The 23,471-nt window shown below is 44.6% G+C and overlaps 1 long non-coding RNA gene across 2 annotated transcripts in view; it reads right to left on the bottom strand.

Annotated features, from left to right (window-relative positions):
- The window catches only part of LOC132209281 (uncharacterized), a 48,639-nt gene that overhangs the window by 9,243 nt on the left and 15,925 nt on the right, over positions 1–23,471 (bottom strand). For both annotated transcript variants that reach the window (XR_009445377.1, XR_009445376.1), the window contains 3 exons: positions 22,215–22,273; positions 16,015–16,100; positions 10,271–10,428 (listed from right to left, as the gene is read on the bottom strand). This is a non-coding gene — a long non-coding RNA (uncharacterized LOC132209281). The remainder of the gene's footprint in view (positions 1–10,270; positions 10,429–16,014; positions 16,101–22,214; positions 22,274–23,471) is intronic.

Raw genomic sequence — 23,471 nt, 5'->3', positions numbered from 1 at the left:
CAACAGTGCTATCAGGCAGCACCTGCTCAGAAATAACCTACTCAGTTACGCCCAGTTTGGGTTCTGCCGTGGCCACTCAGCTCCTGACCCCATCACAGCCTTGGTTCAAACGTGGACAAAAGAGCTGAATTCCAGAGCTGAAGTGAGAGCGACAACCCTTCACATCAAGGCTGCATCTGACCGAGTGTGGCATCAAGGTGCCCTAGCAAAATGGGAATCAATGGGTTTCACAGGCAAACTCACCGGTGGTTGGAGTTATACCTGACACATGGGAAGGTGGTTGTGGTTGCTGGCAGTCAATCATTTCAGCTCCAGAAGATCTCTGCAGGAGTTCCTCAGGGTAGTGTCCTCGGCCCAACCATCTTCGGCTACTTCATCAATGACCTTCCCGCCATCATAAGGTCAGAAGTGGGGATGTTCGCTGATGTTTGCACAATGTTCAGCACCATTTGACTTCTCAGACACTGAAGCAGTCCAAGTTCACGTGCAACAAGATCCGGACAATATCCAGGCTTGGGCTGACAAGTGCCAAGTGACATTTGCGCCACACAAATGCCAGGCTCTGACCATCTCTTGACATTCAAGAGTGTTACCATCAATGAATCCCTCACTGTCAGCTGGGCGTTACCATTGACCAGAAACTCAACTGGTCATCACATTAAGATAGTGGCCACATGAGGAGGCCAGATGCTGGGAATATCACATCAAATAACTCACCCCCTGACTCCTCAAAGCCTGTCCGCCATCTAAAAGGCACAAGTCAGGAGTGCGATGGAACACTCCCCACTTGCCTGGATGAGTGCAGCTCCATCAACACTCAAGAAGCTTGACACCATCCAGGACAAAGCAGCCAGTACAACATCTACAAGTATCCACTCCCTCCATCTGCAATGCTCAGTAGCAGCGGTGGGTACTAACTACAAGATGCACTGCAAAAATTCACCAATGCTCCTCAGACAGCACCTTCTAAACCCAAGACCACTTCCATCCAGAAGGACAAGGGCAGCAGACATATGGGAACACCACTGCCTCCAAGTCCCTCACCATCTTGACTTGGAAATACATTGCCATTCCTTCCCCTCAAAATCCCGGAATTCCCTCCCTAATAGCGCTGTGGGTCAACCCACAGCAGGAAGAATGCAGTGGTTCAAGAAGGCAGCTCACCATCACCTTCTCAAGAGGCAACTCAGGATGGGCAAGAAATACTGGCCAGGCAGTGACACACATGTCCCACAAATGAATACAGTCACAGTAAAAGACACTGACAGTGTTCCAAAATTCCTGCATAATCAAAGGGCAAATGATAGGACAGGATATAAAACAGCAACTATCCCTAAAGAAAAGATATGAGGGAAACTAACTGGGTTAAAGACCATTAGGTCCCCTGGGCCCGAAGTGCTGCATCCCAGGATATTAAAAGTAATAGCTATAGTGATAGTTGATGCACTGATCACAATCTCTCCAGTATCCTTGGCTTTTCAAAAAGTCCCAGTGCCCCACAGGGCAGTATGGTGGCTCAGTGAGTAGCATGCTGTTTCACAGTGGCAGGGACCTGGATTCAATCCCATCCACAGGTGATTTTCTGTGAGGAATCTGCACCTTATCCCCGTGTCTGTGTGGGTTTCTTCGAGCTGCTCCGGTCTCTTCCCACAATCCAAACATGCACAGATTAGGTGGATTAGCCATGGGAAATGCAAGGTTGCAGGGGCTGGGCAGCTGGTTGAATCTGGGTGCCATGCTCTTCCGAGAGTCAGTTTGGACACAATGGGCCAAGTGGCCTGCTCTCATGCTGCAGGGATGCTATGACTAGTACCTTTATTTTAGAAAGGAAAGGAGACAAAAAAGATAACTACTGGCCAGTTAGCTTAATGTCTGTTATTGGAAAATGCAAGAGCCTATCAGAAAAGATGTAATTGCAGAGCACTTAAAATACGTAATACAATCACAGTCACTACGGCTTGATAAACAGGAAATTGTGCATGACAGATTTATAAGAATTCCATGAGGAGATTACAAGTAGTACAAATAAAAGGGTGTGACATTCAAAAAGGTATTTGTAAAAATAATCACACTTCAAGCAGATAAGACTTTTAATAAGACCACATAGTTTTGGGGAAATATATTAACATGGATAGGGGATTGACCAAATAATAGAGAACAGACATTTGGTACAGGGGGAGTCATTTCCAGGTTGGCAAGCTGTAAAAAGTGAACTGCCATACGGATCAATGCCACGGCCATTCTTGTTGCGAATAAATATTAATGACATAGTGATGAAAGTGAATGTACTATTACTGAGCTTACAGAAAACACAAAAATAGGTATGGAAGACAAGTGATGAGACTGCCAGACTGCCTGCAGAGGGATGTACAAAAGTTAAGATGCTCAGACTGGAGTATTTTTAACAGTATGGGAATGAAACGCTATAGGGAAACGGCAGGAAAGTGGTATCGAGGAATATCAGTATTTTATGATCTCATTGAGTGGCAGACTCAATGGACTGAATAGCCTTCTGCTCATTCATCATATTTCAAGAGTAAAACCTAGAGTCAATGAAATTCTAATTGAATTAAATATGGAAATTCAGCAAGGACATGTTACATTGCTTAACCCAAAGTCAAAGTACAAAAGCAGATTCCACAAAAGCACAGATAGCACATTCTTTGAGATGCCTCTTACTTCCAGACCAAAACGTTGCAACAAAAACTCACTAATGTAGAACCAAGAATACAAATATTCATGCAGCTACTTTCATGATGTGAAATGTCAATGTGATCTGTCACCCGCCAGTGACACAATAAGCAATGCTGCAGTAAGGTCAAGACAGACAATTAGGATGATTATTATTGATCAGTTTGGGTATTCAGAGACAGTGAGGGGGTTCTCAGACAATGTTGAACCTCAAAGCACTTACAATCTGGGATTATGGTTTCCCTCCAGCACTACATTACAAAAGAAGAAGAAATGCTGAGAAATCAAAGGTCGAAAAACATGGCATACGTTTTAGGCAACACAGGAAGAAACCAGAGTGTGTCCAAATTCTGTGACAGAATATAATTTTCATACAACGCTTTCCTTAACATTTGGAAATGAGAAAGTATCTTTCATCAATGTTGTGTATATGGCTGCATTATTTTCTCTCAAACTGTGTTCTGTCATTGCTGTGAACAAAACAAAAAGTGTTCTGGAGAGATAGCAGGAACTGCACATGCTGGAGAATCGGAGTTAACGAGGTGTACAACTGGATGAACACAGCAGGCCAAGCAGCATCAGAGGAGTAGGAAAGCTGACGTTTCGGGCCTAGACCCTTCTTCAGAAACATCAGCTTTCCTACTCCTCTGATGCTGCTTGTCCTGCTGTGTCCATCCAGCTCTCCACCTTGTTGTCTCAGAAACAGTGTTACAGTGATTAGTATGAGTCCTAGCTCTGACCAACTTTTTGTGCGAAAGGTTGAATATTCATCATTCTAGTTCTTGTACTCATTTTGCAGGACCTAAATGCCACAGCACAGTGGCTGAGTGGTTAGCACCACTGCCTTACAGTGACAGGGCCCCAGGATCGATTCCAGTTGTGGACAACTGTCTGTGTGGAGTTTGCGCATTCTCCCCATGACTGTTTGAGTTTCCTCCAGTTACTCCCATTTCTTCCCACACTCTAAAAGATATTGCTGCTACGGGATTGTACGACATAATAAATGTGTTAGTGAGAATGGGGGAAAAGAGTCCCTTAAGACACAAGGGTAGCCTTGGAGAAAGTCTCAAGGGCAACAAGGTGGTGCAGTGGTTGGCACTACTGCCTCACAGTACCAGGGACCTGGGCTCAATTCCACCCTTGGGTGACTCTTCGTTTACACATTCTCCCCATGTCTGTGAGGGTTTTCGCTAGGTGCTCCAGTTTCCTACCACAGTCCAAAGATGTGCAAATTAGGTGGATTGACCACACTAAATTGTCCATAGCTACCAGGTTTGTTAGCCTTGCAGGGGTAGGTGTGGACCTGTTGGGCTGAATGTTTCTACACTGTAGGGATTCAGTGAACCCTCTTTCTACCGATGTCGTTGGCAGAAATGTGCACAATGAGCTATGTAGGAATCCTGCTCATTGACTGCAGCTCCACCTTCAACACTATTATCCCCTCCAGACTGATCTCAAAACTCTATGACCTAGGTTTCTGCTCTGCCCTCTGCTACTGGATCCTTAACTTTCTGACCCAAAACCACAGTGAAGATAGGTAACTGCCCCTCCTCCACAATAACACTAGTGCCCTCTAAGGATGTTTCCTCAGCCCCCTACTGCACTCCTTGTGCACCCATGACTGTGTTGCCAAATTCCAAATTAACGCCATCTGCAAGTTAACTGACGACACCACTGCAGTGGGATGGATATCTAACAATGAATCAAAATACAGAAGGGAGGCAAAGGGTTTGGTGACGTGGTGCAGAGAACAACCTCTCTCTCGATGTCGGCAAAACTAAAGAACTGATCACTGATTTCAAAAGACAGGAGAACACGCCCTGATGTATATCAATGGAACTGAGGTTGAGAGGGTGGAGCGTGTCAAGTTCCCCGGTATGACGATAATCAACAACCCGTCCTGGACTTTCCACGAAAATACGTTGGTCAAGGCGGCACAACAATGCCTCTCCTTCCTCGGGCGGCTCAGGAAATTTGGCCTGACCAATTTCTACAGATGCACCATTAAAAGCACATTGTCCAAGTGTATAATGGCCTGGTATGGCAACTATTCTGCCCAGGACTGTGAGAAACTACAGAAGCGGGTGTGCACAGCCCAGATCATCACGGAAGCCAACCTCTCATCCAAGGACTCCATTTACATGGCTCACTGCTGCGGAAAGGTAGCCAGCATCACCAAAGACCCATCGCACCTACGTAATGATCTCCTACATCCTCTTCCATCAGGCACCAGGTACAGAAGCCTGAACACATGCACACCAACAGTTTTAGGAACAGCTTCTTCCCAGTTGTTATCAGACTGATAAATAGACTCTCTAGCCTGAAATAACGCTGATCTTGCTAACATTGATCTCACTGAGCGCATGCTCTGTTCAATGTAACCTGCATGCCTCTGTCATTTTCATCTGTATATCCTTCGCTTACTATGATCTGCCTGTACCACTCATAAATAAAGATTTTCACTCTACTTTGGTACACGTGACAATAAATCAATCAATTAGTCAACAACCTTAATACAAGTTTGAGGAACAAGACTTCATCATCTGTCTTGTCACTTTCTAGCCTTCTGGTCCAATATTAAGTTCAACCAATTTAGATCAGAACCTACGCTTCCATCTTGCTCCTGTATCCCTTTTTGCATTCAGATGCCTATGTAGCTATTCACACCTCTTCTGGACACAACCTTTGATTTTTTAAAAAAAAATTACCATTGTGTTACCAAGCTTTTGCAAAAAATAATGTTTCGTAACATAATTTCTTCTACCCTCCACCTCATCACAAGCATTCCCTTGAGAATTTTTGGGAGTTTTCCGACCTCCTGTCTACCAGCCGGAAATACCTTACATTTGTGTCTTTCATTTCAGAGAGACTTTTATTACCAAAGCAGTTTTGTCTTACACCCAATGGAACAAACGCAAGAACATGATATTTCAAACAATTGGAATAATTTATACGAGAAGAAAAACATGTCGTGTGGTTGACAAGTCCACTCTTGTGGACTGAATGAGGGTGTACCGCAGGATAATCACCTAATCAATGTATCATTTCCCCTTTGCAGAGAAAACACTGGAAAAATTGAATATACCTGTATGTTTGAACAGATGAAGTACGGGTAAATCGCTGTTTCACTTTACAAGTGTATTTGGGACCTTGCTTGGTGACTGAGGAAATGGTCACTTTGGAATGCTGAAAGGGGATACTGGTGAAGATGCTGGAAGATAATCTGCTGAACGCAGAGGTTGATGGAGGGACAAGCTGAGAATAAGGAGAATTTATGATTCTGGGATAGGTGGAATGGATGAGGGCCGAATTTTGTGAAATGGATCAAAGTGAAAGTTCTGCGAACCATGTTGGGGTCCTTGGTTGTGGAAAAGAGAAAGCATCTCACACGTGCCGGTGCGGTGTGCTCTGCTCATTACAAACAAGCAGTTTTCAGTCGGCCAATCATTATCATATATGACCTATATGTCTGGCATAATACTGGCTGCAAATTTCATAGACAATGTTGGTCAATGCAATGAGGATTATTTTTGGACTGACAACAGCATCCTGCTAGGGGAAAATACCATTCACATAACCACTATACAGCAGCAGCATGAATTACTTGCTTAAGCTCAAACTTTTGAGAAGCTTTGGTTTTCCATGGCAATTTGAGGTAGACCAGGCACTTTTCAGTTCTAAAATTTGAACCATTTGACAATGCACAGTATACACATCAGTCATCTACTTGTGATATCCATTATAGAACATAGAACATAGAACAATACGGCACAGAACAGGCCCTTCGGCCCTCGACGTTGCGCCGACCTGTGAACTAATCTAAGCCCCTCCCCTGACACAATCCCATCATTATCCATATGCTTATCCAAGGACTGTTGAAATGCCCCTAATGTGGCTGAGTTAACTACTTTGGCATGCGGGGCATTCCACGCCCATAGCACTCTCTGAGTAAAGAACCTGCCTCTGACATCTGTCTTAAATCTATCACCCCTCAATTTGTAGCTATGCCCCCTTGTACAAGCTGAAATCATCATCCTCTGAAAAAGACTCTCACTGTCCACAATATCTAATTTTCTGATCATCTTATATGTCTCTATTAAATCCCCCCTTAGCCTCCTTTTCTCCAATGAGAACAGACCCAAGTCTCTCAGCCTTTCTTCATAGGGCCTGTGCTCCAGACCAGGCTGCATCCTGGTAAATCTCCTCTGCACCTTTTCCAATGCTTCAACATCCTTCCTGTCATGGGGCGACCAGAACTGCACGCAATATTCCAAATGAGGCTGCACTAGCATTTTGTACAGTTGGAGCATGACATCATGGCTCCGGAAGTCAATCCCTATAAATCCCGTGACTGTACAAAACGCTAGTCGAGTAGCCTGTATCTCAGTATTCTCCTCGACAACATTGTCGTTTTCCAGAGTGAATACTGTCAAAAAATATTCAATTAGTGCTTCCCCTATCTCCTCTGACTCCACACACAACTTCCCACTACTGTCCTTGATTGGCCCTCATCTTACTCTCGTCATTCTTTTATCTTTTATCTTATTTATCTTCATGATGTACTTTATGAGCAATACCACACATCCCCACATCACTTTAAACCTTTGGAACCTTAACAAGTTGTAGATATCTCCAATTAGCTCACTTCTTCGCTTGAAGCAGAGCAAGGACTAAGTCCTGCACGGTGAAAATGTTAGAAACAACAATGAGCACTGTCCTGCCGAGCCTTACCTAACTTCGTTACTGACCAAACTACCAGCACCCAGTTCAAAGTTGCACAATTGCTCAAGCTTTGCATTTCAGAGAGTGACTATTGTAAACATGGAAGCTAGGAGGAGGGAGGAGGCCAAATGGCTCTTTGAGCCTGCTCCACCATTCTTCATGATCATGACTGATCATCCAACTCAACAGCCTAATCCTGCTTTCTCTCCATAACACTTGATCCCATTCACCCCAAGTGTTATATCTAGCCATATCTTGAATACGTTCAATGTTTTGACATGAACTGCTTGCTTTGGTAATGATTTCCACGGACTCACCATTCTTTGGGTGAAGAAATACCTCCGAAATCGTCTATCCTGAATCCTCATACTGTGACCCCTGGTTCTGGACACACCCACCACTGGGAACTGCATCTATCCTGTCCAGTCCTGTTCGAATTTTATAAGTCACCTCATTCATTTGAATTCCAGCGAGAACAATCCTAACCGAGTCAATCTCTGATCATACATCAGACCTGCCATTCCGGGAAACAGGCTGATAAACATGCGCTGCACTGATAAACTATGAGAGCAACAGCATCCTTCCGCAGAAAAGGAGCACAAAACTGCACACACTATTTTAGGTGCGGCTTCACCAAGGTGCTGCGTAACTGCAACACCACATTCTGGCTTCTGTACTCGAAACCTCTCGGAACGAAGGCCAACAGACCATTTCAGAGACGGGAGGAACTGCCAATGCTGGAGAATCTGAGATAACAAGGTGTGGAGCCGGATGAACACAGCTGGCCAAGCGGTATCAGAGGAGCAGGAAAGATGACGTTTCGGGTTTGGGCCCTTTTTCAGAAATGGGGGAGGGGAACGGGATTCTGAAATAAATAAAGAGAGAAGGGGAGGTGGATAGAAGATGGATAGAGGAGAAGATAGGTGGAGACAGATCAAAGAGGCGGTGCTGGAGCCAGTAAAGGTGAGTGTTGTTGGGGAGTTATGATGGAGGTTCATCAGTCAAGGGAAGACAGACAGGTCAAGGAGGAGGGGATGATGCTGGTAGGTAGGAGGTGGGGTGGAGATTAGGGTGAGAGTTCGGGTTAGGGTTACACCCTAACCCCACCCCACCTCCTACCTACCAGCGTCAGCCCTGCCTCCTTGACCTGTCTGTCTTCCCTTGACTGGTCAACCCCCTTCCTAACATTTGTCTTTACCAGTCTCTTTCTCTTCACGTATCTATAGAAACTCTGTCAGTCTTTATGTTCCCTGTATGCTTACTTTACTGCATTTACCCCTTCTTAATCAATCCCTTGGTCCTTCTTTGCTAAATTCTACTATGCTGCCAATCCTCAAATGTTGTTTCCATGGATCAGATACTATCGCTAATTGCCTTTGTTAAGTCATGGATTGGTCCTCTTACCCATTTTGCTTTCATGCCAGACAGGAATAAACAGTTGTTGTAGTCCGCCCACGTGCTCCTTAAATGTTTGCCATTGCCTATCCACTGTCATCCCTTTAAGCAACTCTTTGTGATCTATCAAGGCTAATTTCATGCCTCATATCTTCAGCTTTCATTATTAAGATGCAGCACCCTGGTCTCCAAGTCAACTCTCACACTCTCCATCTTGATTGAAAAAATTCTATCATGTTGCGGCCACTCATCTCGAAGAAATCTTGCACAGCTAGATTGGCAATGATTCCCTTCTCATTACACAGCACCCAGTCTTAGATGCACTGCTTTCCAGTTGGTTCCTCAACATATTGCTCAAGAAAACCATCCCGTATCCATTCCAGGTCTGTTCTAGTTCTGTTATAAACTAGTAGAGCTCTCAACAATAAATTAGAAGGTTATGGCTTCAAGCTGTAATTTATATTTAAGCATAATTTTTAGGGTAATACTTCAATGAAGTACTGAGGAATTTGGATTGTCGGAGATGCCAGCATTCAGAAGAGGCATTAACTTGAGGCTCCACCTGCTGTTAAGAGCTCAGATCAACTGAAGTCGTGACACACTTTGCCTGGGTAATAAATTCTAGTGACAAACCAGTCCATATCAATAGTGCAAGATAACAAAGTGTGGAGCTGGATGAACACAGCAGGCCAAGCAGCATCTCAGGAGCACAAAAGCTGACGTTTCGGGCCTAGACCCTTCATCAGAGAGGGGCATGGGGAGAGGGAACTGGAATAAATAAGGAGAGAGGGGGAGGCGGACCGAAGATGGATAAAAAAGAAGATAGGTAGACAGGAGTGTACAGGTGGGGAGGTAGGGAGGGGATAGGTCAGTCCAGGGAAGACAGACAGGTCAAGGAGGTGGGATGAGGTTAGTAGGTAGGAAAAGGAGGTGCAGCTTGAGATGGGAGGAAGGGATGGGTGGGAGGAAGAACAAGTTAGGGAAGCAGAAACAGGCTGGGCTGGTTTTGAGATGCAGTTGGGGGAGGGGAAGAACTGGGCTGGTTTTGGGATGCAGTGGGGGAAGGGGAGATTTTGAAGCTTGTGAAGTCCACATTGATACCATTGGGCTGCAGGGTTTCCAAGCGGAATATGAGTTGCTGTTCCAGCAACCTTCGGGTGGCATCATTGTGGCACTGCAGGAGGCCCATGATGGACATGTCGTCTGAGGAATGAGAGGGGTAGTTGAAATGGTTCGCGACTGGGAGGTGCAGTTGTTTGTTGCGAACCAAGCGGAGGTGTTCTGCAAAGTGGTTCCTAAGCCTCTGCTTGGTTTCCCCAATGTAGCGGAGGCCACACCGGGTGCAATGGATACGATATACCACATTGGCAGATGTGCAGGTGAACAAAACGAAAATGAGCTCAAAATTCATACTGGCAAGTAGACCCGCTTGACATTATGAATTGGTGCAGAGCACACTTACATGTTGGAAGCAACTGCGGACACTTGGTTCAATGGTGCTGCCTCCAAATGAAGCTACCTCACCCAGCTGCCGAGGGATCTGGACTGCATCGTGAAGCAAAAGGCTCAGGCTTCGTTGGTCACATAAATCTGTGGGTTCAGCTACTTGTTTGAAGATATCTGCAAAAGTTATCCAGAAGAAAAATACTGACATTCCTAAACTTAAGGGAGGTAGTTGAGAGTTCAATACATCCAATACATCTTCCTCAATTGCCTTGCTTTGTAAATCATCTTAAAACATTATTTTTATGATCTTGATTGGCTATTTGCAAACAACTGTGGAAACAAAAACTTCTGTTTGTTTACAACAATGGACAATGTATGTTGTCTGATTCTCCAAGGAAGTCATTTTGTCAATTTCTTTCTTGATTGTAAATCTCAAACCTCTCTAATAGCTCCTCGTTCATTTCACAGAGGTAATCTTTGTGTGGACCTGGAAAACATCGGCACGGTCCTCAATGAATATTTTGTGTCAATCTTTACAATGGAAAAGGACACTGCAAGTAAGATATCAGGGCAGAGGACCTCGGAGCATCAGAGGTTAAGATACAGGGAGATGCAGCTGGTTGAGCAACTTTAAAAGTGGATACATCTACAGGGCGAACTGAAACGTATACCAGCTAGCGGGGGAAGTGAGGGAGGAGATATCTGGGCCGCTGGCAGCAATTTTCAAACCCTTGTCAATCACACGTGAAGTAATGAAACACTATTAACATTGTCCCACTATTAATAAACGGAGAGAGGAACAGACCAGGAAATTAAAGGCCAGTCAGAATAATCTCAGCACTGGTGAAGCTATAAAGAGGCATTCTTAGGGGTAGAATGTACTTGCAAGAAATAATCAGGGATAAACACTATGGATTTGTTAAGATGAGGTCACATTATGCATTTGATGTGGGCTTAGTAAAGTCCCCCTTGGCAGATTGAGCAAGAAAACAACAGCCATGGGATCAAAGGCAAAGAGGCACACTGGAGCCAAAACTGGCTGTGGCAGAGAGCACAGGGTGATTGATGGTAGAGGGATATCTATTTGACAGGATGTTTGCTTTGAGTGGGGTTGTGCAGGGCTTTCCACAAGGACCCTTGAAATTTGTCAAGTTAATTCATCATTTGGGCTTAAACACAGGATGTATGACTGTATTGCTAGCGAATGGCTAATTTAGTGAGGAGGATATCGATGGAATGGCCATGTAAATAACAGCCATGGGATCAAAGGCAAAGTGGCACACTGGATCCAAAATTGGTTGACAGACAGGAAGAATAAACTTCAGGAGGAGATCAACAGACTGGTCAGCTGAGCACAGCAATTGAACTCAACCAGGAAAAGTGTGAGCTAATGAACTTGGGACGGCGAACAACGCAAGGGATCACACTATGAAGGGTGTAATCCTGGAGATGACTGAAAAAACCAGCTGCCTGGGCTGGGGGTTGTCATGGAATCATATAGTACAGAAGAGGTCCTATGGCCCACTAAGGCTGTACCTCTAAAAATACACTGCAACATATACTAGTCGCATTTTTACACACGAGACCATTCTCTTAAATATTACGACATGTCAACTGCTCATCCAAGTACTTTTCAAAGGTTGTGAGGTTTCCTGTTTCAACTTCCCGCCCAGGCAATGCGCTCCAGACCTTCACCACACTCTGGATGAAAACGATTTTCCTCAAACCTCCTCAATATTCCCGTCTTTCTCTTTAAAATTATGCTCTATTGTTATTGATGCTTTAACTAAGGGGAACAATGCTTTCTATTCAACCCATCTATACCTCTCATAATCTTATATGCCTCTGTCAGGACCTCCATTCACCCACCAAACCTTCTCTGCTTCACAGAAAATAATGTGATTTTTTCCAGTCTTTCTTCACAGCTAAAATGCTCCAACACATGCAACATCCTTTTCATTCCCTCCAGTGCAATTACATCCTTCCTAATGGGTGGTGACCAAAATGCCACACACGACTCCAGCTGTGGCCTAACCAAACTTTTAAACAACTCCAAAGTGACCTTCCCACTCTTACAATTTATGCCACAACTGATAAAGGGAGGTGTCCCATATGTCTTTGTAACAACCCTTACTAGCCTGACCTGACCCCTTCAGGAATTCATGAACAAGCACTCCAGGGTCCCTTTTCTCCTCTAAGCTTCCCAGTGTCCTGCTATGCATTAGAGTGAGATTTTATTATCACATGCATTCAATACAGGGTACAAGAGTACAAAGAAAAGAGTACAAAGTTGCCTTAGACGGTGCCATCTCAGGTACAAAGTACCTTGGTACGCAATTTTAGTTGCAGAAGTAGAAAATTTATCCATCCTTCTTTACTCAGAGTCGTAGGGGAGTGGAATGCAATGCCGGAGAGGGGAGTGGAGTCAGCCTCAATAGGGGCATTTCATCGGCTATTAGACAAGCACATGGATGATAGTATAAGGTAGGGGCGGAGGTTAGATTGACCACAGGATTAGGGTAAAAGTTCGGCACAACATCGTGGGCTGAAGGGCCTGTACTGTGCTGTACCGTTCCATGCTCCATGTGATAAAAATAAATGAATAAGTTAAAAAATTCAGCACTACAGTCTTCTTAGTATAACAGTAGAAGAATAAAAACAAAAGTTTAAAAAGTCAAACATCACTCTCCACTGGAGTCGTACCTGAGGACTGGAGGGAGGCAAATGTAATTCCTCTCTTCAAGAAAGGAAATAGGGAAATCTCCGGCAATTACAGACCAGTAAGTCTCACGTCTGTCGTCTGCAAGGTGTGAGAAAGGATTCTGAGGGATAGGATTTACGACCATCTGGAAGAGCATGGCTTGATCAAATACAGTCAACACGGCTTTGTGAGGGGTAGGTCATGTCTCACAAAACTTATCGAGTTTTTTGAGGATGTGACTAGAAAAGTTGATGAGGGTCGAGCTGTCGATGTGATGTATATGGACTTCAGCAAGGCATTTGATAAGGTTCCCCATGGTAGGCTCATTCAGAAGGTCAGGAGGAATGGGATACAGGGGAACTTAGCTGCTTGGATACAGAATTGGCTGGCCAACAGAAGACAGCGAGTGGTAGTAGAAGGAAAATATTCTGCCTGGAAGTCAGTGGTGAGTGGGGTTCCACAGGGCTCTGTCCTTGGGCCTCTACTGTTTGTAATTTTTATTAATGACTTGGATGAGGGGATTGAAGGATGGGTCAGCAAGTTTGCAGACGACACAAAGGTCGGAGGTGTCGTTGACAGTGTAGAGGGCTGTTGTAGGCTGCAGCGGGACATTGACAGGATGCAGAGATGGGCTGAGAGGTGGCAGATGGAGTTCAACCTGGATAAATGCGAGGTGATGCATTTTGGAAGGTCGAATTTGAAAGCTGAGTAAAGGATTAAGGATAGGATTCTTGGCAGTGTGGAGGAACAGAGGGATCTTGGTGTGCAGATACATAGATCCCTTAAAATGGCCACCCAAGTGGACAGGGTTGTTAAGAAAGCATATGGTGTTTTGGCTTTCATTAACAGGGAGATTGAGTTTAAGAGTCATGAGATCTTGTTGCAGCTCTATAAAACTTTGGTTAGACCGCACTTGGAATACTGCGTCCAGTTCTGGGCGCCCTATTATAGGAAAGATGTGGATGCTTTGGAGAGGGTTCAGAAGAGGTTTACCAGGATGCTGCCTGGACTGGAGGGCTTATCTTATGAAGAGAGGTTGACTGAGCTCGGTCTCTTTTCATTGGAGAAAAGGAGGAGGAGAGGGGACCTAATTGAGGTATACAAGATAATGAGAGGCATAGATAGAGTTGATAGCCAGAGACTATTTCCCAGGGCAGAAATGGCTAACATGAGGGGTCATAGTTTTAAGCTGGTTGGTGGAAAGTATAGAGGGGATGTCAGAGGCGGGTTCTTTACACAGAGAGTTGTGAGAGCATGGAATGCGTTGCCAGCAGCAGTTGTGGAAGCAAGGTCATTGGGGTCATTTAAGAGACTGCTGGACATGCATATGGTCACAGAAATTTGAGGGTGCATACATGAGGATCAATGGTCGGCACAACATTGTGGGCTGAAGGGCCTGTTCTGTGCTGTACTGTTCTGTTCTGTTCTATGTTCTATTACAGTCCTTTCCTAAGCCACGAGTTTGCAGACACTCTGAACGAGGCTTCCCCCGTGATGGTTTGTATTCCCTGCGCTGGGCTAAAACCCGCCCATCCTTGCCAGTGGACTTCACTGCTGACTGCTGTAGCTGACCTCCATCGGGCACGACAGGCTTTGCCACATTAAGTACTCTCTTATCTTATTCCTTCTTCAGGCTATATCAATCTGCCACTGACCTGCCCATCTGACTGATGACAAGATTGGAGCAGACAAGGGGACCTGGTAAAAGGTGTTTAAGATTTTGAAGGGCATAGAAAGGATAACTGGAAGCTGCTTTTTCCATTAGTTGACATGAACTCACTGACTGAAAGTGTGGCTGATTCAGAAAGTGTCTGAATATTTAAGCAGTATTTAGATAATCACTTGTGTTGCTGTAGGCTCCAGGGCTATGGGTCAAACAATCAAAAAGGAAATAAATGCCATGTGAGTTCAATGTAGACAGATCTTTGTTGAGTAGTGCAGTAACGACAGACCGCACGGCCTCCTCCTGTGCAACAAACATCCATGACTCTACAATTACACAGCTTTTCTTTGAGACATTTCTCCACTTGACTGATTCTTTGTAAATGCAAGGCCGACAAAATAAATCCTTTTATTAAAAGCTTCCATCTCACTGAGAAAGCTTCAGGCCAATTTGATAATCTGCTCTGAAAATTCTGCTCATATTTTGATAGTTATGAAAAATTCTACTATCAGGGCTGTCACAATCCACAACATTCTAAATCAATCAACAATATTCTAGAAAGATGATCATTTGCCTATACAACAAATTTTAACTGATGTTTTTAAAAAATAGAGAAATAAATCTAGATCTGTCAAAAACTAATCAGTTCTTCCTTGGACCATACCTGTACAGACCAGGTTTCAATGAAATATGCCCATTAGTTGTGAGATACATTGTTGACAATAGAACATCAAATGGGGAAAAACATGACCTCACATTAAGTGTTATCACTGCTGCAAGTGAGCAGTAGAGTCATACAGCACTTCTGAATATTTTCCAAGTATTCTAATGATGAAAACATTATTGGTAACAAAAACAGCTGCTAAGATGGTGTCGTTGAGAAGCAATGGCATCAGACAGATGTAGTGCATCATTTATCCAGCAGGAATGCACTGTGCAGATTCTGCAAAGACCACGCTATAACTTAACATTAATAGTGGCAGTGACTAAATAGAGAAATATACTAAGACAGCAAACCTTTTGTTAAACAGTACCCGTGGTACCAGGAATGGGCTGAATAATCAAAAATTCCAGTTGATCAATAGGTCCACACACACAAAAAACACACACTCAATAACAGGAACATAATGCATGGGATATACACATTACTGTTCTCCTTCATTTACAGCATAAATAACTTCAGTAATGATGCAACTTCGCCTTAACTCAAACTTACTGGCAGGGAGCCTTCTCACTTGCACCCTCACCAGACATCACAGAGATGATGAGAATACAGTAAACATCTGGTGTGTAATTTTTGTCAGTTTATTGAGTGGGCTAGTTTGTTAAACAAAGTTTACGTACAGTTAAATCTACAGTTTACATGTGTATCAGCAATGATAGATTTAGTACTTACACTTGTATTTTTTCCTCCAGATGACCCTTGGACAGACACATCAAGCCAATTTTCAAAGAAACACTCTGATTCTTCCACTCCTACCCCTGGAAAAGGAAGTTACAGAATGTCACTGACTGACTTTACTTATTTGAATACAGCATAAGATACATAGAACATAGAACAGTACAGGCCCTTCAGCCCATGATGCTGTGCTGAACTTTTACCCTAAACCTCAGGTCTATCTAACCTCCACCCCTATCTTGTATTATCACCCATATGCCTGTCAAATAGTCACTTAAATGCCCCTGATGAGGTTGACTCCACAACCCACTCCAGCTGAAACAAAGATCTCTTTGAATTGTCATTTGTCAGACATGTATTGAATCAAAAAACAAATTTCTCACTTCCACAGATTTCTACAGCATGTTAATATGATTTGTGAAAGTTAATATTTCACCCTTTTATTTTACAAATACAACTTTAAACAAAATGCTACTGTAAAGAACTTCTACGCTGGTATTTGTGCATATGCCATTTCAGTTTTGTGATCTGTTTCTATGCAACGAGTGATAAATACTTCGATTAAAACGGTTCAGAGCAGTATATGTGAGATTTAATACCATGCTTTATCTGCAGATAGTCCATCTGCAGGTAGTTATTCATGAGGCTCAACTAACATCATGTCTCAGAGGAGCTTGTGACCTCTGGGTTAGGTACTGTTTGACCGTTGCCTACTGGTCACTAGTTGAGACGAAAGAGAACTACTAGCTGCTATCCATTTTCAACAAGTGATCACGATAATCTACCTGCATTTCAACGTCCCATCAACATTCAAGAATAATAAAATGTGAGGCTGGATGAACACAGCAGGCCCAGCAGCATCTCAGGAGCACAAAAGCTGACGTTTTGGGCCTAGACCCTTCATCAGAGAGGGGGATGGGGTGAGGGTTCTGGAATAAATAGGGAGAGAGGGGGAGGCGGACCGAAGATGGAGAGAAAAGAAGATAGTTTGTGGAGAGGAGAGTATAGGTGGGGAGGTAGGGAGGGGATAGGTCAGTCCAGGGAAGACGGGCAGGTCAAGGAGGTGGCATGAGGTTAGTAGGTAGGAGATGGAGGTGCAGCTTGGGGTGGGAGGAAGGGATGGGTGAGAGGAAGAACAGGTTAGGGAGGCAGAGACAGGTTGGACTGGTTTTGGGATGCAGTGGGTGGAGCGGAAGAGCTGGGCTGGTTGTGTGGTGCAGTGGGGGGAGGGGACGAACTGGGCTGGTTTTAGGATGCGGTGGGGGAAGGGGAGATTTTGAAGCTGGTGAAGTCCACATTGATACCATTGGGCTGCAGGGTTCCCAAGCTGAATATGAGTTGCTGTTCCTGCAACCTTCGGGTGGCATCATTGTGGCATTCAAGAATTGTTGCTCGAAGAGGCTTCTGTGTAACAAGTAGGAGTAGAATCAAGATCAACCATGTTGTTTTCCCAATGTGAACCAGCTGCCAACACCATATATATGGGACCATCTTAATCATTCTTCTACAATTAACTTTTACAACAGACAACAGGTGCAGGAGTAGGCCATTCGGCCCTTCAAGCCAGCACCACCATTCATTATAATCATGACTGATCATCCACAAACCGTATCCTGTCCCTGCCTTATCCCCATAACCCTTGATTCCACTATCTTGAAGAGATCGATCCATCTTTTTCTTGAAACGATCCAGAGACTTGGCCTCCACAGCCTTCTGGGGCTGAGCATTCCATATATCCACCACTCTCTGAGTGAAGAAGGTTTTCCTCAACTCTGTTCTAAATGGCCTACCCCTTATTTTTAAACAGAACCTCTGGTTCTGGACTCACCCATCAGCGGAAACATGCTTCCTGCCTCCAGAGTGTCCAATCCTTTAATAATCTTCTGCATCTCAATCAGACCCCCTCTCATCCTTCTAAGCTAGGTCCCTGTACAGCTGCAGAAGGACGTCTTTGCTCCTATACTCAATTCCTCTTGTTATGAAGGCCAGCATGCCATTGGCTTTCTTCACTGTCTGCTGTACCTGCATGCTTGCTTTCATTGACTAATGTACAAGAACACCAAGATCACATTGTACTTCCCCTTTACCAACTTGACTCCATTGAGATAGTAATCTGCCTTCCTGTTCTTGCTACCAAAAAAGTGGATAACCACACATTTATTAACATTAAACTGCATCTGTCAGCCATCCGTCCACTCACCAAGCCAATCCAAGTCATCCTGTATTCTCATAACATCCTCCTCACATTTCACACTGCCACCCAGCTTTGTGTCATTGGAAAATTTGCTAAGATTACTTTTAATGCCTTCATCTCTATCATTAATGGATATTGTAAACAGCTGTGGTCCCAGCACCGAACCTTGTGGTACCCCACTGGCCACTGCCTGCCATTCCGAAAGGGACCCGTTCATCACGACTCTTTGTTTCCTGTCAGCCAGCCAATTTATAATCCAAGTCAGTATTTTGCCCCCAATAACATGTGCCCTGACTTTGCTCACTAGTCTCCAATGTGGGACTTTATCAAAGGCTTTCTTAAAGTCCAGGTTCACTACATCCACTGGTTCTCCCTTGTCTATATTCATAGTTACATACTCAAAAAATTCCAGAAGATTCGTCAAGCACAATTTCCCCTTTGTAAATCCATGCTGACTCTGACCTATCCTGTCACGGCTATCCAAATGAGTTGTAATTTCATCTTTTATAATTCACTCCAGCATCGTTCCCACTACTGACATCAGTCTAACCGGTCTACAATTTCCTGTTTTCTCTCTCCCTCTTGGACTCACCCATCAGCAGAAAAATGCTTCCTGCCTCCACAGTGTCCAATCCATTCATAATCCTATCCGTCTAAATCAGATCCCCTCTCATCCTTCTAAACTCGAGAGGACACAAGCCCAGTCGCTCCAATCTTTCAACATATGATAGTCCCGCCATTCCGGGAATTGACCTTGTGAACCTACGCTGCACTCCCTCAATAGCAAGAATGTCATTCCTCAAATTGGGAGACTAAAACTGCACACAGTATTCCAGGTGTGGTCTCACCAGGGCCCCGTACAGCTGCAGAAGGACCACTTTGCTCTTATACTCAATTCCTCTGATCTGATTGAGGCATAGAAAATTATGACAGGCACAGGCAGAATACATTGTGAGAATCCTTTCCCCAGGGCACATGTGTCTAAGACCAGATGGCACAAGGTTAAGGTGAGGATGAAACCAGATGGCACAAGTTTAAGGTGAGGAAGTCTGAGGAAAAGCTTTTTCATGTCAAAACTGGTAGACGTATGGAGCACGCTGCCTGAGAGGGCAGTAGAGGCAGGTATTCTCAACATTTAAAAAGCATCTGGGATGAGCATTTAAAATGCTAGGTCAAAGTAGGCTCTGGACCAAGTGTAGATAAATGAGATTAGTGCAGTTTGGTGTTTGTTGGTAGGCATAGATATGGTGTTTCTATGCTGTATGACTCTACGAGATTGACGGTCACAAAATTTTATTCAACATCTGGCCGTTTATTCCTTGACATTAACTGGATGATGTTCATATTGTGCGCATTATACACGTCATTCTCCAGCACTAACATTTGTAACCGTGAAGAACCGTGAGGAAGAAAGGCTGAGGGTCTTAGGTCTGTTCTCATTGGAGAGAAGGAGGTTCAGAGGGGATTTAATAGAGACATACAAGATGATCAGTGGACTAGATAGTGTGGACAGTGAGAGCCTTTTTCTGAGGATGATGGCATCAGCTTGTCTGAGGGGGCAGAGCTACGCATTGAGGGATAATAGATTTGAGATAGATGTCAAAGGCAGGTTCTTTAGTCAGAGAGCGGTAAGGATCGCCCTGCCTGCTGATGTAGTTCACTCAGCCACATTGGGGGCATTTAAACAGTCCTTGGATAAGCATATGGATGATGATGGGATAGTGTTGGGGGATGGGTTAAGATTAGTTCACAGGTCGGCGCAACATCGAGGGCCAAAGGAACACTGGCTTTGTGTCCCAGAAATAGGTCCAGCATTGCACTGTCCCTTACAAGCTCATCTCCATGTTCATGTAAAATAATCTATCAAATGTATTTAAAGAATTATTTCCCAAGTCAAACTTTTATCTAATCTCAATTAATGTTGTGCAGTTGAAATCCCAGAATATAATTATTATTTTATTAGCTTCTCACCCCTCAGTGAATTCCCTGCTCTTCAACTGCCCACTGCTTGCAAGGCCGATAGCTTAAATTCCTCACAACATTAGCAAACCCTTGTGCAAGGATTTTGGTTCCTTTCTGCTTCAGCTGCAGACCAGCCCACTTGTAGAGGACATACCATCCTCACAAATTCTCCTTCAGATCCAGGAGTCTAAATCCCTCCCCAAACACAAACACTTGAGCCAAGCATTCATCTGTTTTCTTCCCCTTTTTCTTGCCTTCTCAGCATGTGGCACCAGGAATAATCCAGAGATTACAACTTTACAGGTCCTGCTATTTAATCCACTGCCTAGCTCTCAGAACGCTTGGTGCAAGCGTTACCCCAAACCAAATCACTCATCTTACCAATGTGTACATCGAGCTGTGTCTTACGGTCCTCCTCCTTCAGGATCCCCTTAATGACATTGTTGACCTGGTTAATATGCCACAATGGAGTCACAGGTACGACTGTGAAAAATCTGGTCCACCCAGATCGTTGCAATGAGCAAAAAAGCACACCATTTGTCTCTACTTGCCAGGGGGCTAAGGCAGTTTGGTGTGTCCACAAGGACAACTTTCATTGATGTACCAGAGAAAGCATCCTATCTGGATGCATATCACAGCATGGTTCCTCTAGCTGAACAATCCCTATTTATTATGGCTCTTGCCTTTCTTCTTCCAGGCAGAATTGGAGAGAGCGAGCGCGCGACAGACAGAGCGAGAGAGATGGGCAATGAGGGAGAGAGAGACAGACAGACAGACAGAATGGGCGACAGAATGTGAGTGTGAGCACGCCTGCATCAGACAGTGAGAGAGATGTTGCTGAGGTGGAGATAGTTGAGAGTGTTGATCACCAACGATCTCTCCTGGTCCACCCAGATCGTCACAATGGGCAAAAAAGCACACCAATGTCTCTATTTCCCCAAGAGGCTAAGGCAATTCAGTGTGTCCACAAGGACAACAATTATTGATGTACCATAGAAAGCAACCTATCACGGCATGGTTTGGCAACAGCTCATCCTCAGGTCATAAGAAACTACAGAGTCGTGAACACAGCATAGTCCATTATGCAAACCAGCCTTCCATTCTTCTGTTTGTGCCTGTGAGTCAAGTGATGGGGGATAACAGGGAGAGGAGAGATAATGACAGGGAGAGAGGGAGGGAGAGAGGGAGAGAGGGAGAGAGGGAGAGAGGGAGAGAGGGAGAGAGGGAGAGAGGGAGAGAGGGAGAGAGGGAGAGAGGGAGAGAGGGAGAGAGGGAGAGAGGGAGAGAGGGAGAGAGGGAGAGAGGGAGAGCATGAGAGAGAGAGAGAGAGCATGAGAGAGAGATGAGATGAGGAATAAGAAATGATGAGTGGTCAATACCTGGAGGAAAAAAAGAACCGTGTGTGAGCATTAAGAGAAGCCGCTGGCTGTAATATGGAGGCTATTGTTTTACTGATTGTACGAAACGAAAAGCAAGTGTCACCTCTTGGTGTTAGGGGACAGGAGATGCGCATTAGAGAAGGAGATATAGTCAGCCTGGTTAGAGACAGCAGACACGTTGCAAATGCATAGAAACTGAAATTAAAGCTTTCTTGTCAATGTGTAAAGAGGTGAGACAAATATGACCGGCTAATATTGTACCTTTGCGCTCAGTAAAATGATAGAATCATGATTCAGGGAATCCTTACAGTGTGGAAACAGGTCCGTCAGCCCAACACGTCCACACTGCCCCTCAAAGCTTCCCACCCAGACCCATCCACCTATAACTCACCTAACCTACACATCACTGAACACCTTGGGAAATTTAGCATGGCCAATCCACCTAACTTGCACATCTTTTCACCGTGGGAGGAAACTCGAGCACCCGGAGAAAACCCATGCAGACACATGGACAATGTGCAAACTCCACACAGACAGTGACCTAAGGGCGGAATTGAACCCAAGTTGTTGGTGCCATGAGGCAGCAGTGTTAACCAGAGCCCCTGTGCTCTTTATTATGCCAATTAAGCTGCAAGCATTTTTTTTTAAGAAAGTAAACTTACCATCGTCACAGGATGCGAGTGCTTTCAATTTCTGTCAGCTTGGAGAACTTTATCCGCATCTGCAAGGGCAAGGTGATGGCAATGGTGTGAGACTGGTTAATATTCTGCAGCTCGCCGTGCAAAAAATTAACAGCATCTCCAATGCTTTTTACCTCGGGGCATAACAGAAAGACAAGAACATGAAAAAATCCTGAAATCTTCCTCCAATTTCAATCTCAGTTGGACCATCCCTTCATCAAAAGCCACAACCAAACTGAACAGTAACTTGGTTCACTCCAAATCAACTATAACACTAATTTCCAAAACTCAATGTCCTGTTTTTCGAAGATATCTGCATGTTCCATGGAAAATCATGTATTTTCCACTGCCTACCAGGCCAATCATTTGTTCACTATGATCTCTGTCTCTCTCTCTCTCTCTCTGTATCTTGCCCTCTTTGATTTCTGTAATTCACGCCCTCCCTACCCTCAGCTACCTGTGCTCATATGCTCGAGGCTTCTCCAATTTTCTGATGTTCGTGCTAATGCTTTAAGATCCCCGCACTGAATGTCAGCAATTTTTTTCAAAAGCCTCAATGACTACTGCCCAGTGGCTCTGACATCCATATTTATAAATATGAAGTGCTTTGAGAGGTTGGTCATGGGCCACATCAACTCCAGCCTCCCACATTACCTTGATCCACTGCAATTCACCTACTGATGCAGCAGATCCATGGCAGATGCCCTCTCCTTGGCTTTACACACATCTCTGGAACGTCCAGATAACAAGGGCATCTACGTCAAGCTCCTACTTATTGAGCACATCTCCACCTTCAACACCATAATTCCATCTGCCCATCCTGGGCCTCCTGCAGTGCCACAACAATGCCACTCAAAGGTTGCAGGAACAGTACCACTTATTTTGCTTGGGAACCCTGCAGCCTAATTGTACCAGTGTGGACTTCACAAGCTTCAAAATTTCCCCTCCCCACCTACATCCCAAAACCAGCGCAGCTCATCCCCACCTCCCTAACCTGTCATTCCTCCCACCTATCCACTCTCCCACCTCAAGCCCTACCCCCATCTCCTACCTACCAGCCTCAGCTCCACCCCCTTGGCCTGGTCGTCCTCCCTGGACTGACCGATCCCCTCCCTAACTGCCCACATACACTCATCTTTACTGGCTCTATCCGCCGCCTCTTTAACCTGTCTGTCTCCTCTTCACCTACCTTCTCCTTTATTCAGAGACAAAGGGAACTGCAGATGCTGGAGAATCCAA

This window comes from Stegostoma tigrinum, unplaced genomic scaffold (assembly GCF_030684315.1).
Source record: "Stegostoma tigrinum isolate sSteTig4 unplaced genomic scaffold, sSteTig4.hap1 scaffold_80, whole genome shotgun sequence".
NCBI classification, from domain to species: domain Eukaryota; kingdom Metazoa; phylum Chordata; class Chondrichthyes; order Orectolobiformes; family Stegostomatidae; genus Stegostoma; species Stegostoma tigrinum.
This window is presented reverse-complemented; position numbering and strand designations above follow the sequence as displayed.